Source organism: Callithrix jacchus, chromosome 1 (assembly GCF_049354715.1).
Source record: "Callithrix jacchus isolate 240 chromosome 1, calJac240_pri, whole genome shotgun sequence".
Classification (NCBI taxonomy): Eukaryota; Metazoa; Chordata; class Mammalia; order Primates; family Cebidae; genus Callithrix; species Callithrix jacchus.
The window spans coordinates 216,391,785-216,411,099 of record NC_133502.1 but is presented as its reverse complement, the minus strand read 5'-3'; the positions used below and the strand labels follow the sequence as shown (position 1 = coordinate 216,411,099).

At 46.3% G+C, this 19,315-nt stretch overlaps 1 long non-coding RNA gene across 1 annotated transcript; it reads left to right on the top strand.

Moving 5' to 3' along the window:
- The first annotated feature begins 14,065 nt into the window (after positions 1-14,065).
- On the top strand, positions 14,066-18,261 carry LOC144578910 (uncharacterized). Its single transcript, XR_013525429.1, has 2 exons — positions 14,066-14,230; positions 17,830-18,261. It is a non-coding gene; the product is annotated as an uncharacterized LOC144578910 (long non-coding RNA).
- The last annotated feature ends 1,054 nt before the right edge of the window (positions 18,262-19,315 follow it).

Below are 19,315 nucleotides of genomic sequence, written 5' to 3'. Positions count from 1 at the left end.
GAAGCAGACTTTGTCACCCCAAGATCAGCAGCTTTGGCACAAAGATCATTTTGAGCTGAAAGCAACAGAGATGAAGCAGATATAAGAAGAGCTCTCTGCCCTCCCTGATCGGCCTAACAGTGGGACATGCGTGACACACTTGCCCTTCCTCCCCTCTCTGACGGGAAGGACTGACGGTTACTGGCTAGGATGACTTTAGATCCTTAGCCCAGAGACGGCACCAGAGGAGTCCACACAGCAGGCTTCATGCCCCAGCCTCCATCTGCCTTGAGGTTTCCACATCTCTGCCTTCCCACAATCTGCTGCACCTAGAAACTCAAGGCCCTTTTTTTCATGTTAGCCTCTCCAAAAATGTGCTATTCTTTGTGGAAGATGCAATGCAAGCCAGGGTTCTAGGCAGCCTCTTTGAGAATCACTCATTCCCCGGGTGTGTCCAGGTATACTGAGATATATACACAATGATTCACTTTGGTTCTTTTTTTTTTTTTTTTTGAGTCCAAGTCTCACTCTGTCACCCAGGCTGGAGTGCACTGGTGCCATCTCAGCTCACCCCAACCTCTGCCTCCAAGGTTCCAGAAATTCCCCTGTCTCAGCCTCCTGAGTAGCTGGGACTACAGGCACATGCCACTGCACTCGGCTAATGTTTTGTATTTTTAGTAGAGACGGGGTTTCACCATGTTGGCCAGGCTGGCCTTGAACTCCTGATCTCAGGTAATCCACCCACCTTGGCCTCCCAAAGTGCTGGGATTACAGGCGTGAGCCACCCCACCCCGTCTGGTTTATTTTTCTCTTACTGAAAACTCAGAAGGGTAGAGGGAATATTGTTCTTTTTCCTAAAATCTCACATCTGGCCCACAGCCCACAGGCCAGAGTTGCTCAATGAGTGAAAGAAGGGCTGAACCGGGCCATCGGGGGGGCTCAGGCGGCCCCTTCCCCAGCCCTGTTCTATTCCCGAAATGCTCTGTCTTGAGAGACGACCTGCAGTGCTTTCGTTTCCTTCGGGTGACGGCTCTTTCATCACCTCCGTGGGCTCAGTGTCACGCCACGGCACGTTTGCTCTGACGGGCAATTAGGTGTGAGTGCTTCTAATTGCCTCACTTTAAAGCTGATATGAATCAGCGCCTGACGGCTCCTAACGGGGGAAGCTCCTCCATGACTCGAGCGCCGGTTCCCTTTCCACTGGAAATCCGATTACTCATGTGCATTTTCGTTTGGATTAATCTGGAATTTTAATTTCAACAAGGGGATCCACCAAAGGTGACATCTATTCAATACAAATTAATCCAATTGGTTACCATAATGTGAAAATGAGCCCCGCGCCCGGAGTGCTTGTTCCACACGTCAGTCAAAGAGGGAGGGCAGATCTAAGCAGTGTCACCTGGCACCCAGGGCGTTCTGCTCACTGTGTGGTTACGAACCTGGCAGCCCCCTCAGCCTGCAGGGAAGGCCCAGGGTTGAACAAGGACCCAATTTTGTGTGGTGGGCAAATGACCACTCCTTCTCAATTGTTTTGGGGAAAAGGAATCCGTGTGGACCATGCGTTTACCTACTTACCAAACGCACCAGGCTGAGGAGTCCCTAAGGGAAACCTGGGTCTTCCCACCTGAACCCTCAGCTGAGGCCAGGCCTGTACATGGTGCCCAGTGAACGCTGCACCGATGAAGGGGTTTTAATTCATAAGCGATTGTGTAGTTTGGCCCACAGGCCTGGTGTTCTGCTCAGCCCCTCTGAGGCCCCCTCTGCCCCATATTCTGGGCCCAGTGACTCGTGGCACCTGCCCCTCCCAGCTGGAGGGTGGGCACCAGGTGAGCAGGGCTGGCAGGGGCATGAGGAAGTCTTATGGTTTTGTATTTTCCTCTAGGTCAGCTGGGAGGCCCCTCTCCGGAGGGTGGCTGGAAACCCTAGCCCTGCACTGACGGAGCTCTAGGGGAGGCAGCTGTGGGTGTCACCATGCATCTCCCAGGGACACTGCTTTATCCTGACGGACAGTCTGATGCCCCCCACCCAGTGTCTGACCGTGACCAGGTGTCCATCTCACAGGAAACTCAGTTACCCTGGCAGAATCCTGTGCCTCTCATCAGACCTGTGCCCAGTTTATTCCCACCAAGGCAGCCACTCTGTAGGAGAGCCCTGGCCGGGAGAGAGTTAGGTCGGGTGCATCGGTCAGGCGGCCACAGGGGACATGGCACAACAGAACACACGAAATAACAGAAGCGGTCTCTTGGTTTTTAAGTGATCGCCATTCTAATTGGCGTGAGATGGTGTCTCAGTATTGTTTTGATGTGCTTTTCTCTAATGACCAGTGATGAGCTTTTTTTCATGTGTTTGTTTTCTGCATAAATGTCACTATTGTGGAATACAGTGTGACAATTCCTCAAGGACCTAGAACTAGAAATACCATTTGATCTGGCAATCCCATCAAATAATTATAAATCATTCTATTATAAAGACACATGCACACATATGTTTATTACAGTACTGTTTACAATAGCAAAGACTTGGAACCAACCCAAATGCCCATCAGTGATAGGCTGGATAAAGACAATGTGGCACATATACACCATGGAATACTATGCAGCCATAAAAAAGGATGAGTTTATGTCCTTCACAGGGACATGGATGAAGCTAGAAACCATCATTCTCAGCAAACTGACACAAGAACAGAAAACCAAACACCACATGTTGTCACTCATAAGTGGGTATTGAACGATGAGAACACATGGACACAGGGAGGGGAACATCACACACTGGAGCCTGTTGGGAGGTGGGGGGCTAGGGGAGGGACAGCAGGAGGTGGGGTATTGGGGAGGGATAGCATTAGGAGAAATGTCAAATGTAGATGACAGGGGGATGGATGCAGCAAACCACCATGGCACGTGTGTACCTATGTAACAATCCTGCACGGTCTGCACATGTACCCCAGAGCTTAAAGTATAAAAAATTTAAAAAAATTAACAGAAGTGATTTATCACTCTAAGGTCCACAGAGAAAACAGGGCCCACAAGGAACCGAGGGAAGTCTGGAGAGAGCAGGGGGCCCACCCAGCAGGTGGTGGGGGGTGGAGAGAGAAAGAAAAGATCTGGGGACTGAAGGCTTTATTAGAATCCAGGCCGTGACCCAGGCAGGTTTCCCATGGGGTGTTCTAACTTGTGAGTTTGGAGCAGGCAGGAGTTCATGTGGTGACAGATCGGGGGCTCCCTGCTGCATAGACCTGCACAGGCCAGGTGGGGATGGGGGTCTCTGGGTTGTATCAGGCTGTCCCGTAGGGCAGGGCCTCCCCGCAGGTGGTGATGTAATGCAGACATCTAGATCGACTGTCCTGAGGAACTGGGAGGAGGTGGAGAACTGGAACCCATGGCGAGGGTGACTGAGCCCTGCTTCTGGTGTGAGAATTAAACCTATATTCAGAATGCACGCTGAGACAGGGGGAAACTACAAGAATTCACTGCATTTGGCCTCATCAGATCAACTTTCCTAAAGAGCTGAGTGGACAGTGGCTTGTAAGAGCCCCGGGAGGCTGGAGGAGATGAGGGTGGCTCGACCACGTGTTGGCAGGACAGGGGCTTGAGAAGGAGCAGGATCTGGCCAGGGCTGTGGGGACGGTGCTGTCAGCATCGCTGCTGGATTCGACGTGGGTGAGAAACAGGGAGGAAACCACCGACCCCCAGGTGTGCTTCTCAGAGATGAGTGGAGAAGTGAGAGAGGAGAGTGGGTCTTGTCTGGGTGGGGTGGCAGCCTCACAAACATGCCTTCAGCAGGAGGGCAGATCCTAGGACAGAAATGGACAACTCGGCACGTTGGCACCAACGTAACAAGACTTAATGCTCTCTGTGAGGTCCACCGGGGCTGGGCCACCTTCACCTCTTGCCCTCCAGAGCCAAGGTCCCTGAGGCGCCACTGCAGGGGAAGCCATGGGGGAGGAGCAGCCCCTGACTCTCTAAGGGCAAAGAAGGCTGGGACTGGCAGGTGGCACCTGGGCCATTTGCTGAGTGCTCTGGGCTGAATATGGGCTTGCCCTGCCCATCTGCCAACATCCTAGTGGTGTGAAAGTCCCCAGCCCAGGACAGAGGGGAGTGCTGGAGGGATCTTGTGTGTCAACTGAAGAACCGTGAGGTTCAGAAATTTGGAAAGGGAGAACTTTCTTTCTCATGATGGGCTGTGGCCTACAGGTGGCCATCCCCAGGCTGGGAAATGTAGCCTCCAACATCAGCTGGAAACAAGCACTTGGAGTGAGGACAGCATAAGAAAGGAATGTGTGTTGAGTGGGGAGGCCGGATACGCACATTCAGTAAGCTGTGGGAGGGACCGTGAACATGTATGAGAGCAGAACCATGCCCATGCCCATTTGAGCTTTACGCCTCTTCATGGGTGACATGTTCAAAAACTGGCAGCATTAACATGACCTGAAGTTGACGGTTTTCGCCCTCTAATGTCAAAAGGTGAAGCAGAGCACACAGCAGCCCTCACTGGCATCCCCTGAAGACTGGCCCGAGCCCCTCCGTGGCCGGTGGTCTCTGGTCAGGAAGGGGTGCATTGTGAAACTGGCAAACTGCCACATCTGCAAAGAAGGAGGGGAGCCGAGATGCAGACTCGGAGGATTGGCTGAAGGTGAGGAAAGGAGCCATCCAGAGCTGGGTTCTGCTTGCTCCTTAGGAAAGCATGCTGGTTGAAGGTTAGTGAAGGAAGGATGCACTTCGGCATGGCAGACCTCCTGTCTCTTCCTGGCTGGACTCCTTGGCCAAGAGGGGTCTGTTCAGTCAGTTCAGGGGTTTGGGATTTTATTTATCCACTGGGAGTGACTAGGGTGTGTGGAGCCTGATGACGGCACCCAGGGGTCAGCATCAAGGAGGGAAGTCCATGGACCAGGCCTAGGGCATCAGTGTCCAGGGCTTGGGGGTGGTGAGAAGGAAGCAGCAATGGCGGCTACGGAGGAGCAGGTGGGGAGGCAGGAAGAGGGTAGGAGACAGCAGGACAGAGAGTGCAGGAAGGCCCCTGCCTGGCGAGTATCACTTTCATGACCTTGGGCCCTCAACTGCATTGTGACATTGACTTTGTCCTCTTCCGTCACCATCTTCTAATACAGGCATTAAAAGCTTTGTTAAGGCTGGGCGCGGTGGCTCACGCCTGTAATCCCAGCACTTTGGGAGGCCGAGGCAGATGGATCACGAGGTCAAGAGATCAAGACCATCCTGGTCAACATGGTGAAACCCCGTCTCTACTAAAAATACTAAAAATTAGCTGGGCATGGTGATGCGTGCCTGTAATCCCAGCTACTCAGGAGGCTGAGGCAGGAGAATTGCCTGAACCCAGGAGGCAGAGGTTGTGGTGAGCCGAGATCGTGCCATTGCACTCCAGCCTGGGTAACAAGAGCGAAACTCCGTCTCAAAAAAAAAAGAAAAGCTTTGTTAACTTGGCTCTTAACATCCTAAAGACCAAGGAGCTTGGACAGCCCAGCAGTTGTGGCGAAAGGCCTGGATCTGCCTGGACCTTGGTGGCCTTGGGGAAGTCACCTCCCTGTTGGCCCTCTAGCCAGCACCCCAGCCCAGCAGTAGCATTCCCACCCCAGCAGGTGGCAAAAGTCTGTTGTTAACTGTTAAACCCTTTGCAGATATGAACTGCTGTTATTACATTTCTCCCCCTGGTACTGAGAGGAACTTCACAGAAACCACATCAAACGCTAACATAAGTTAGGTTTTTCTCCTGCCCCTCCATAAGTGAACAAGCGTCATTGAATGTCTGGACTTAGCCACAGCTGTTTTGTGTTCAGGTTGCTTTTGGGTCCCTTCATTATTGTAGAAACATTTGAACCATATCTTTTAAGTTTGTAGATGGATCCCTTGGGACGGAACACTCCCACTGGCATTATTTTGATTGGCCTTCACAAGGTGTCCTGAGTGCACAGCCTGGTGTTATCCTGGGGACAGCTCAGGATGCTGAGGAGCCCCGTCTTGGGCAGGGCTCAGATGCTCAGACCTGTCATCCATACCAGCTCTGCCTTGGGAAGGTCTTTCTGTGAGAAGCCTGGAGGGTAAGATACAGGAGTGAGCTTTGAGACCCTAGGTCCGAACACAGGGAAGACATCGCAGCACCCACGCATGCATCACTGTCCCAGAGGGGCTGGGGCTCTCCTGCAGAGACCCATAAGGTGACCGGTTTTTTTCTGCTTCTCCCACATCCTGGGACATTTCATATCCTGATGTGGACGTCTGGAGTGCAGTGATGGGTTTAAAGCCAGAAGTGTTCTCTGCAGTGTTTGTCGCCTCAGCGGATGGTCCATGTGTGCAACAGCCCGTGGATAAACATCCTGGCACAGCAGAGCTGGAGGGATTCTCAGAGGCCTTCCATGTCCAAACTGCAACTTCTGTGTGTCAGGCAGGGCTCGAATTCCCCTAGAGAGGGAAAAACAGAGCCCCAGGACAGCCGGCAGGAGAGAGCCGAGCCACAGGGTGAACGTGCCCCCATTCAGCCACCTGCCTGCCTCACTGTGGGAATGGTGATTACGTACACAAATAAGGGACCCCCCCCAAAGCCACATTCATGGTCTGTCCAAGAGAAAATAAATAACAAAGAACACGGGGCTTGAAGAAGGGAGGTCTGGGTCCATTATCTGTTCAACTGCTCCTCCTACATGGAGCTCCCACTCTCCCAGTTGCAAAAATGGAAAGCAAGACTCAGAGGCACTCCTTGCCACATGAAAGGCTCATGGCAGGGTAGCCTGTCTTTTTCCCCACTTCTGTCCCATCACTAGAATTCAGCAGAAACTCCCAGAGAAAAGTGGAGGAGAGAATAGCAGACCCCAGGACCACCTGCAAAGTCTGCAATGCTGCAATTTAAAGCAATTTTGCCAAGTGAGCCAAACAATCAGGGGAGATCAGCTGAGGGTGGGTGGTTGAAAAGGTTTTTTTTTTTTTTTAAAAAAAATTTCTTGGGCAAATGGTTCACACACTATCAACGTGACTTATTTTCAGTTCAATATTTCCCAGCGGCCATTCTTCATTTGTGGAAAGGAGGAGAGAGTTGGCAACAGCTCGGAGATCTCACCAAGCATTTTCTCTATTGATTTTTTCTGGAACTCATTGACTAATGGGGCCATTTGGCTCCAGGATCATGGGGAATCAGAGGGAATCTCAAGTCTGGTGTTGACTTGGGAGCTGAAATGTTTATTCCTGGAAGCGGGATGGGGAAGTATCCAAATCAATGTCTTCTTCAATCCAGGTAGGATGCCTCACTCCACACCTAGTGCATGACTCATGAGAGCGTTTTGGAACTCTCTTGCTTTGGTTATTAACAATATGTATTTTATCTTTGTTCTTGGTTCCCAGCAGAGAGCACCTAAAGCCTTTGAAATTTCCCGAGTGATAGGAGAGTCTTTTTTATTCATATTCATATAAGAGTTTTTGCTTAGGTGACATAGGTTGGCACTTCTAGGTCAGGATGGGCGGGTCACCAGGAAGAAGGCCAAGTAATTAGAAGCAGGGGAAATCTTTCAGCCCCACCCTTCCCACCCTTTCTTCAGTGCCCCTTCACTCCCAGGGGAAGGAAGCTGAAGATTTCACTCTATAGAAGCTTTTTTTTTTTTTTTTCTGTATTCTTTTAATAAAGAAAAGTAATTTTGTAAAACTAATACCTTTCTGATGGAAATTTGTTTTTTTAGTTGACAAAAATTGTATTTGTAAACCCTGAATATGAGACAGGTCTCAGTTACTTTAAAAAGCTCGTTTTGCCAAGGTTAAGAATGCATGCCTGTGACAGCCTCAGGAGGTCCTGAGACATGTACCCAAGATGGCCATGGCACAGCTTGGCTTTGTACATTTTAGGGAGACATGAGACATCAATCAGCACATGTGAGGTGAACATTGGTTCCACCCAGAAAGGCGGGGCAATTCCAAGCAGGGAGGGGGCTTCCAGGTCACAGGCAGGTGAGAGACAAATGGTGGCATTCTTCTGAGTTTGTGATTAGCCTTTCCAAAGGGGGTAATCAGACATGCATTCATTTTAGTGAGCAGAGGGGCGACTTTGAATAGGATGGGAGGCAGGTTTGCCCGCAGCAGTTCCCAGATTCACTTTTCCCATCAGCTTAGTGATTTAGGGGGCCCCAAATTTATTGTCCTTTCATATTTCCCACCTTTTATTTTTAAAATCTTTTGGAGAAAGTATTTTAGAAAAAAAATGAGCCTCTGGTCTCAGGCTTCATCGGATCTCTCACAGCTAGGACAGTTTATACCTAGATAAATAGGTTCCAAGTTATTAGGAAAGCTCATTTTTAGCAGGCTGTGAAGTCTTATGTCCTATGAAGAGAAAACAGGGAGAAAGAAAGGAGGAAAAACAACAACCAACAAAAGAACAATCCTGGAAAATTGATGTAGGTCACATTACCGTGAAGTTCATAATACATCTGTAGGCAGGTATGAAAGTGACTTATGCATGTAAATAAGTTGCTGTTATTTTCTTCTGGAGTTTATGTTGTCAAGCTTCAGTTCCAAGGGCTTTAAGAAACACAGCCTAGTTTTCAGTCATTTCCAATTAGGAAAAATGAAGGAAGAAGAAAAAAATTAAAAATATTATTTTGGAGATTTGTAGCCTGGAAAAAATTAGAATTCAGTCCAAACTGTAGAAAACAATAAAAATTGAAAAACATTAAGCAAGACTAGAATTTAAAAACAGATGTATTATAGTTTCTGAAACATAATTTTTCTCTCTCCAGGTTCCCATTTTTACTAAAGACAAATTACAGTAAGATTGATTTTCTTTACTATACTTGGCCAGGTTATTTGTATAAAGTGTAGCAAGAATCATTATTTTTCACATATGCTTTTTAAATTGGCTTTGATGGGATTTTGTTCCAAAGAAGGAATCTCAGATAAAACTTTTTTAAAGCCAAGCCCAGCTATGGCATTTTACCATCAACTACCTATGAGTTGGATAAATTCCTCTCCTTTTAAGGCCCCAAGATAACTTGGGGCTCCTGGGCCTGTCAGAAAGTGACATTCTTTAATTATCACAGATCAGGAACCCTGTATAGGGACTGTGTAGGCAAGGTATGCAGCCAGTTTTCCCAAGGGGCTTTTATTGGCTCTATAAGTCATTGATTCCTTACAGGGAAGCACACCATTCCAGCCAAAGCCTTGGTAAAATAACCAGTTTATCTAATGGTGTCCTGTTGCAAAAGAAAACATTCTTATTGCACTTATACAAATAACTATATTGCCATAATTTAAGAATACTCACAAATAGTTTCCAAATTCTGGAGAAATCAGGTAGAGAGAAACAAATATGCTCCTAATTTTTTTCACAGGAGTATGATTTACTCAATGGCTACACACTGTAAACAGCTCAAAAGAAAGGTTTCTCAACTATGAAAAACAATCAGCAACGTTTTATGCAAAAAAGTAAAATGATTACTTCAGTCTTCTATTAATTCAGTCATGCAGTTAACTCCTGTTTGATATTCATGAACATCTGAAGAGGAGGCTTTAACTACTGTCAATGTTAAGATTTAGTATGACCTGGTGTCCTTTTAGACCCAGGAATCAAAACCCTGTAACTTAATGGCACAAGAATTTTTAAAGCACACACAGAAAGTTACACAGACATAATAACCTTAATTTTTAAAAAGTAATCTCATTTTTTTCTAAGTAAATCAAAACTTAATGTCATAGGAATAATTCAATAAAATGTAAAATCTGTTACAATATATTAAGAGTAAATCAATCCCTTCAGAAAATTTCATTTTTCTAGCCAGTTCTTTCATGTATACATGTTTTTTTTACATTAAACCCTATTTCTAGAAATTTCATTACAATTTCCTTTTAATTACAGACAACTTGATTATAGAAAAGAAAAGGTTTTTTTTTTTTTTTTAAATAAATCCTCTTATTGTGACTGACACAGAACATTCACGGCATGCCTGGACTTCCTGGTGTGTCCTGAACGTCCCTCTTTCTTAAGCAACAGGTCATTTTATTCTAGACTAAATCTGCCATATCAGATTCTTTCTTGTAAAAATTATTTATCTTTAAGCTTTCTTACCAAAGATACCCCTTTATTTCTATAATCTTCTTTATATCTCTCTTGTTTCCTGGTTTCTTTTACCTTGTTTTAAACATAACCTTTAAATAACTTTGAATTTGACAAAAATTATTCACTTTTTAAAAAGGGACACATACACACACACACATATATACACATAGGTATATATATATATATAATTTATAACATATATATATTTAGAATGCTTTTCTACAATATGCTTTTACTGGAAAATACCCAAATAATCAAATATCGATTATTTAATTTAATTTTGGATTCTAAATTATGACAAGTCTGTCTACAAGTATTTATCCCATTACATATACCTAATTATTTTAATCATTTACTTAGAGTAGTTATGAAAACTGCAATAGTCATCATTCAAAGTTATTGAAAAATAATAACTGAGACAGTAAAAGAGATCGGACCTAACCGCCCCTATCTTGCTTTTAAACTCTAAGCCGTCCTGTTCCTTCCTGGGTGTAGGCCAAACTAACTTTGGGAGGAGCCTAGTCTAGAGTTGAGCTTTGAAACAAAGGCAGTAACAGTCCTTTTCCAAAATAAATCCCCTTCCTGCCTGGGAACTAGACTGCCTAAAGCCACAAGATTAGAAGTCATGGTTATTTTACAAAATAATTCAAGATTTGTCTGTTTTCATTAAACCAATATCAATGTCTTGTTATCAAAAAATATGCAAGCAGAGATCAATTTTTTGGGCTTGGTTTTATAGTTTTGTAACCCCTGTACCAAATTTTGACACCTTATGGTATTTGGCAGGGATAAGTACGAAGTTGCTTGATCTGAAAATGTATGATGATAATTCTGAAGACATTTCTAATATCACTTTACCAATAATTTTAAACGTGGGTTATTTTTTAAAGGTTTTACTTAGGTCACATAAACTTGAAAAAGGATTTGACTAGTCTTTTCTTTTTTCCAATAAAGTGCTTTTACTTTTGAGTGCTTTTAAAAGCATGAGTGCTTTTACTTTTTTTTAAGCTAATGAATTAGAGCTCTTTTATATATTTTTAGCAGTGAAATACTGTGTACACAACACATAAATATATAGACGTATTAGGCATACCAATATAAGTACATGCTGTAGTTTATAAAGACCTCCCCTTTTTTCCCCTACTTTAGACTAGCCACCTCCTGATAACTTGTATCATTACCCCGGCAGCTGTCAGCTAAACAGCCCTAAATCTGCAGATTGAAGGACATGACTCTTAGGTGAAAAATCAAATAGCAAAATTAACATCTCAAGGTATCGAGAGAAAGTCTGGTGGTGGTAGAGGGAGATTAAAGATGGATGGTAAATCAAACATAAAATTATTAGATATCTATGGTAGGATTGTGTAAGGCGACCCATTTATTTAGATAGGGACTACCCGTCTTTTAACTGGATCTCTGAGATCTGGGCAGAGCCTGTTATTTGCATCCAATAGTACCAAATATTAAACGCATTTAATAAAGAGATCTTCCAAACAGGCTTTGTGTGGGCAACAAGGCCGTTTCATTTGGCGCTTGTGTGCAAGCTGGCCGAACAGAGAAAGGACTGGCAAAGGGAGTAGGGGTGGGAATTGGTTTCCTTTTCCCTTTAGCTTAGTAATTTGGGGGCTGCAAGATTCAATTTGCTTTCACATATTCGTGATGCACAGCATGATGTTTTGAAATACGTGCACATTGTGGGTTGGCTACATCGAGCTAATTAACACATGGGTTATCTCACATAGTTCCCCAGAATCGCAGTTAGAAATCACCTCACACCTGTTACGATGACTAGTGTCAAAAAGAAGAAAAACAAACATTGGAAGGGATCCGGGGAAAAGGAGAACCGTGTACCCTATTGGTGGGAACGCAAATTAGCACAGCTGTTTTAGAAAACAGAATAGAGGTTTCACAAAAAATTAAATATAGAACTATCATAAGATCCAGCAATCCCAGTTCTGGGTATTGAGAAATAGAAATACAAGCCTAAGCCCCCCAGCCAACTGAACAGATCTCCTGGACAAAGGAAGCCCGGGGAAACCTTGGAAACTGAGTTTGCAGTCATGGTGGCATGGAATCGGCACGCATCTCAGCGTCTCTCCCTTATTAACCTTTAACGAGAACTCTTTTCTAAAGGGGAGGTAGAAACCAACTCTGGAACACAAGAAATAGTCTCCGTTTATTCCTTCAGCTAGTCCTCCCGGGCCGGGACAGGACCCCCGTCCCTCCCTCCCTCTTTCCTGCTTTGATATGGCAGCTTGCCAGTTTCCAAGTGCACGCCTTCCCAAAAGCTGACCACCATCTCCACCCCAGTGTTGGTAACTCTCCCAGGATGCTCAGTGAGGGTTTCTGTGTCCTCTCCTTCACGTGTTGATGTCAGAAGGCTGAAAGCTCCACGCTTGGGTCTTGCTAAAGCTGCCATTTTTTGAACACCCCAGTGTTGGTAACTCTCCCAGGATGCTCAGTGAGGCTTTCTGTGTCCTCTGCTTCACGTGTTGATGTCAGAAGGCCGAAAGCTCCACGCTTGGGTCTTGCTAAAGCTGCCATTTTTTGAACATGCAATCCATAAAGAGACATGAGCTCAGCTGTGCGTGTTTCTCCTCTCATAAATATTCATGACTCCTCCCTTAGCTTACTGCATATGTATATTCAGCCTCACGAATCAGCATACATTTCTGTTCTCTTTACCTCTCCCTGAAGCTTGATGTTAGCTTCTGCCAGAGGTCACAGTTCCCAGCCTGCAAGCTGCCATCTTTTCTGAGAAATAAAGGTCTCCTTTCCAAATGTATGATTCTTCCATTGACACGATATATCCAAATGACGTGAAATCAATATGCCAAGGAGATATCCGCACGAGGTCTGTTTTAGTATCATTCACAATAGCCAAGATATGGCAACAACCTAAGGGCCTGCCCATGGATGATTAGATACAGAAAGTGTGGTACAGCCATACAGTGGAATACCGTCTAGCCTTAAAAAAGAAGGAAGTTCCATCAGATCAACAGAAAGGACATTATGTTGGATAAAACACGCCAGCCACAAAAGAGCAAATATCAAATAATCTCACTTTATGTGGAATCTAATAAAGTTGAATGCGTAGATGCGGAGAGTGGAATGATGTTTTCCAGGGGCTGGGGCTGGGGCTTTGGCAGGGGAGGAGGATGTTGATAGAAGGATGAACAAATCTCAGTTAGACAGGAGGAATAGATACAAGAGATTCTCTCAGAGCACAGTGTCTATTGCTAATAATATGTGTGTATATACGCTGTCTCTGACACATGACAATTTGACATGTGGTTTTTTACTTTAGGAGGAAATGAAAGCAACACACATTCAGTGGAAACCTAACTTTGAGTACTCATGCAATCATTCTGCTTTCAATTTTCAGTACAGTATTTAATAAACTACATGAGCTATTCAACACTTTATTTATTTATTTTTATTTATTTTTTGAGATGGAGTTTCACTCCTGTTACCCAGGCTGGAGTGCAATGGCGCGATCTCGGCTCACTGCAACCTCCGCCTCCTGGGTTCAGGCAATTCTCCTGCCTCAGCCTCCTGAGTAGCTGGGATTACAGGCACGCGCCACCATGCTCAGCTAATTTTTTGCATTTTTAGTAGAGACGGGGTTTCACCATGTTGACCAGGATGGTCTCAATCTCTCAACCTCGTGATCCACCCGCCTCGGCCTCCCAACGTGCTGGGATTATAGGCTCGAGCCACCGCGCCCGGCCTCAACGCTTTATTACAAAGTCAGGTTTGTGTCAGATGATTTTGCCTGACCGTAGGCTAATGTAAATGCTCTGAGCACATTTAAGGTGGGTAGGCAAAGCAATGACGTTCAGCAGACTAGGAGTCTTCGGTGTATTTTTGACTTACGATATCTTCAATTTACAATGGGTTTATCCGGATGTAACTGCAATGTAAGTCAAGGGCAATCTGTACTTAAAAACTCTTAAACAAGGGATTCTATGTTCTGGAAGGGTGATTGTGCTAAGAAATCAGCCGTGAAGCTCCACGTCCCCACTCTGAGTTCCACTCCCACGTGTGGTGTCTGCCTCCCTTCCCTGGCTGTTTCTGCGTGGCACATTTATAATGGATGGATCATGGTAAGGGAAGCAGTGTCCTGAGTTCTGTGAGGCACTCCCGCATATCATGGAGCCCGAGAAGGGGGCATGGGAGACCTCGAATGTGGAGCTGTCCAAGCAGAAGTGTGAGTAGCCTGGGCACCCCATTGGTAGCTAGTGTGTGAAGTGGGGGAGGTCCGCCGGGGCCTTCATCTCAGTGGGGTCTGCATTCACTCTAAGAGCTGGTGAGGAAGTAGACTGAATTACAAAATGCCCACCTAGTGTCTAGAGACTTGAACTTGTTGGTGTCAAGGGAAGAAAAAACGTGCTTACACAATTGTAAACGTGAAGATAAATGGTAATATTACAGTCTAACAAACGTGATTGTAGTGCGCTGCTGCGTGCCACTCCAGAAAGGCGGGGCTGCCCATTTTCTGGGCTGATCAGACCCCACCTGGTTCTGTGTCCACTTGGGGTGTTGTATTTGAAGATCAATATTGACATATGGAGAGGTGGCAGGGCCTGAGACCCACGAGCTCGGAAGGCTGAGGGAAGGACAGGAAGAAGGCGGACAGTGCAGGCCTGCAAGGGAGAGCATTGCAGGGTGGCCGATCTCAAGTCAGCATGGGGAAGGGAGGGGATGCGGGTCTCAGTCAGAGCCGTCCCCAAATGAACCAAGCTGTCAGAAGATAGGGCGAGTTCTTGTTCCTGGAAATTATTTACCAGATTTGGAAAAGACAAAAACAAAAACAGCCCTGGCTTATCTGTGAAATGTGGGCTGTGACCGGAATAAAGTCACCACCATTTATCCAAGGAGTTCAGTGACTTGTCCCAGCCTTCCCTCCAGGGGACCCATTATCATTGCCTGCCCTGAGTCAATGCTGCCCCTCTGTCCTCTGAGGTCTTTCTAGCTCTGTGTTCTGCATTCCCTCCTCTCCTCAGCTCCACACGAAGGAAGGACCCTGTGGACCTCCCCTGGGTCCTGGGAGGGATTCGGTATCCCTCCACCCTTACCAACCACCTGCAGACTGGAGTAACCTCATGATAGGTTTGCACTGAATTTGCCTTTCTCATTTACAGAATTCCGTCTATTCTTCTGAAAGGGCTCGCTGTAGACTTGGGAGTCACTGGCGAACCTGCAGCTGATGGCTCCATGTTCTGATGGAGCTTCCCAGCAGCCACTCCGTTGGGTATTCCATTCAACCCTCTGATGCTTAGTCTTCCCCATTCAGTCCACCCAAATCCACTGGCCCACCCTGAACCCACAGGGACAAGACAAACAGATCAGTAGCAGCTACCCTGGGAAACCACCATGGATGCCATAAGACAGGCTAAGACCTCGGAGTGAAGCAGGCCCAGAGATAGAGTTAATTGAACCCATGGTCTGGGGCCCAGAAGGACACATGGGTTTTTCCTGCTGTTTCACCTGCCCCCGACACCGTGAGAAATCCTTCTGTTAGGAAGGAGAAGTCTGGCTGAGCAGGGACACCCTCTCCTGGGGATAGCCCACAGCATAACCTGTGCCCATCTGGCCTCTACAAACTCTATGAGAATGATATGGGAAAACAAGTGCTTTTTATGTGTTGTTCTCAACTAATAGGCAATCAATATGCAAAGACACCATATTGTGGGCTCAAAAGAGTAGGGTCACGTAGGGGGGAGGTTGTAAGTTTTTCCGCTGTAAAGCATCAATGATTGTCTAACTGATTCTTTCCTATCCCACCTCATCACAACATATCAAGCAGGAAAGACAGACAGGGTGCCTACACACACACACAGGTGCATACACAGGTGCACATAGGCACACACACTGCACACATAACGCACACTGTTCCATAGTGAGCAGGCCTATGCACATTTATATCCAAAGGCCAACAGAGCTGAGAGGCTGAAGACAAACACAGCTCAGAAAGAAACATTTCACAGGGACTTAGGAACGGAAGCCATGTCTTGGGAGGCTACACTGTATCCCCCAGACCCAGGGATTAAATATCACAAGGAAAGGATAAATTTGCTTCAGAAGGAATGTGCCACCAAGGTTCTTTTGACCTGACAGCAGCATATGCAGTAAGTCCGCGCTCTTAACAGTAGGTGACGTAGAGATCTCAGAGGCGCTCTCAGAAATGGGGTTAATCAGAAGTCAATACGGCAGATTAGCATCCAAAACTGAGGTACTGTAGCCTACACACACAGAGCACACATGCACACACAGGCATACATATGTACACACACATTATACAAGGCACACACATAAATGCATCGCATGTACATATGCACACATGTGCACATAGGAACACACACATCACACAACACATACACACATGCATACAGGCACAAAGATACATGATTTACACACAAATCACACGATGCATGCACACACAGGCACACATATGTACACACACATTATACAAGGCACACACATAAATGCATCACATGCACATATGCACACATGTGCACATAGGAACACACACATCACACAACACATACACACATGCATACAGGCACAAAGATACATGATTTACACACAAATCACACGATGCATGCACACACAGGCACACATATGTACATACACATTATAAAAGGCACACACATAAATGTATCGCATGCACATATGCACACATGTGCACATAGGAACACACACCATCACACAACATATACACACATGCACACAGGCACAAAGATACATGATTTACATACAAATCACACGATGTATGCACACACGGGCACACATGTACACGCATGCACACAGGCACAAAGATACATGATTTACACACAAATCACACGATGCATGCAAACACAGGCACACATGTACACGCATGCACACAGGCACAAAGATACATGATTTACACACAAATCACACGATGCATGCACACACGGGCACACATGTACACACATGCACACAGGCACAAAGATACATGATTTACACACAAATCACACGATGCATGCACACACAGGCACACATGTACACGCATGCACACACACATTCAAAGCAACTACTTTCCCAAGTACCTCCAGTCAAAATTGCCCAATATGTAAAATGCACCTGAATAAAAAGGGGAAAGCGGTGTAAATCGCCCCTTTCTTTTTATTGGATTCTGAACGCTTTTCCAACCACCAGGGGCGCTGGCAGACCTCAGACAAGCTCAGCATTTAGTCCGAAGGTTGATTTCCAAACTGGGAATTCGAACACTGAAGTTGGCCAGAATCGTCTCATCCCTGTAGAAAAGGAGCAAAATTCTTATAAACGTAGAAACACAAGCTGAGAGCACACACAACGTGACACGGGCTGGGAACTACATGAAAATATGTATGAAAAAGAGATCCGGGAAGTAAAAATACGTCACACACTTTATATTCACGAGCGACCTCAGAGTGCGTGCTCATGGGTGGAGCAGAAAGTGAGTGTGTGGGTGGAGAGCTTCCAGTGACAGCGCCCAGGGATGGGGTCAGGGCAGACGGGCTGTAGTGGGGCTTCCTGGGAGACAGCAGGGAAAAGAGAAATGGGGAGTCCGAGGAATTTAAAGGCAGTGAGAACTGTGTGTGGCGCACACCCGAGAAACGTTTTAATGCTGCTTGACGGAGGGAATATTCCATAATTAATGAAAAGCAACACCTAAAATTGTTTGCTGCTCTGTTTGGAAAGATAAATTATAATGGACTAGCTATTCTCAAACTTATAAAATTAAAAAATAAATAACAAGCTCACATTGTGAAGTGGAAATCCAATGTCATCATATCCCCTAAGGTCCCCAGCACAAAGCATTTGAAGCTGTCCAGGAGCTGGGACGGGCAGCGCTCAGCAACGCGGCCGTCCCACAAGGCAGCATGCACGTCCCCACGCCGAGTGACCACTCAGGACCTCCCAGGAAAGAACCACGCTTCGCAGATGCTGAAGCCACGAGCCCTGCAGCAAAGCCTCGCGCTCAGAGTCTCTCCGGAAAGACAGTAACGGGTCACAGAACTGGAGCGTGAAGCAGTGATACTCGCCATCCTGCGGCCTGATCTAGGATCAGCATTTGGGGACATTTCCACGTCACGCTGAGGCATTAGGAATCCACGACCTTCTCCAGAACCTCGCTCCCTAGATTCCATTCTCGGATGGTGTGGTTGTGAGACCATTTTGCTCCAGTCCTAAGGCACTTGAGAATGTCAGAGATTTGGAAGTGAGAGGAATAAATTCTCAGTTCATTAAAGATTTAATCAAACCATTTACATGATCAGGGGTTCCCTGGCATATGGGACATTTGATGGCATGCTGGCTGCACAGGCTTGAAGGTATGGTGTGCAGTCTGTGTTGGCCACATGAGGACAAGGAAAGGAACATACTGCAGTCCATACAAACTATTATTTTCTCATAAAACAACTAGGGAAATGAACTGGAAGTGGGATCGTGAGACGGACTTGCCACCACATCTAATTCCATTCTGCTGGTGGTGATGGTACCAGCGTGGAGATCAGCTGAACATCAGTTAGTGCTGCTAAGCTGACAACTGGGCCTTTTCCTGATGCATTGAGTAGGCAGTGGCCAGTGGTGGGGAACAGGTTCCGGGCCCAACTCAGCGGCAGGACAGAAGCAGGGCAAATACGCAAGGGGCTCAGAATTCAGAGGCGCAGGGTAGTCAGCACAGTTGTGCCCACTCTGTCTCTTGTCATCTCTCTGTGGCAGCTGAGGCCAGGAATAGGTGGAAACGCCATGGGGCTCCAAGAAGGAGGCCACTCTGGGCTCCTCTGCCACCCATAAGGAGCTAGTGGTGGTAGGGCCTTGCCAAGCATCAGGGTGATCTTGCTATGTGCCAAGCCCCGTACTGGATGGCCACTGTCCACTGCAGCCCAGCAGCACTGGAGCTCCTGTGAGGCTGGCACTGAGGCCCTCTATCCCGTCCTCTCACTGGGGAGGAGGAGCATCTGGTACCCACTTGCTAGTGTAGGAAGTAGAATTGTTCCTTTTTAAAGTTTCCTTTCTTGTTAAAGAATAAATCATAAGTGTACTAATAACTCTGTGAAGCCCTATCCTCTGTAGCTGTTAGACACGCCATGCTTACAGGCACGTAGTACACTCTATGTCCTTGTACTTTAACCAAGATATCTGTGCCGGACGTGCTCACAGGCGTGTCCCAGCTCTCAGCCCTTTACCTGTTTAAAAAGTAGTTGTAAGTTGTTAGCCAATCAGATTTCAGTTTAGATTGTAAGGTCTGGCTCCAACCAACGGAGATCAGACACAGCAGGAAGGA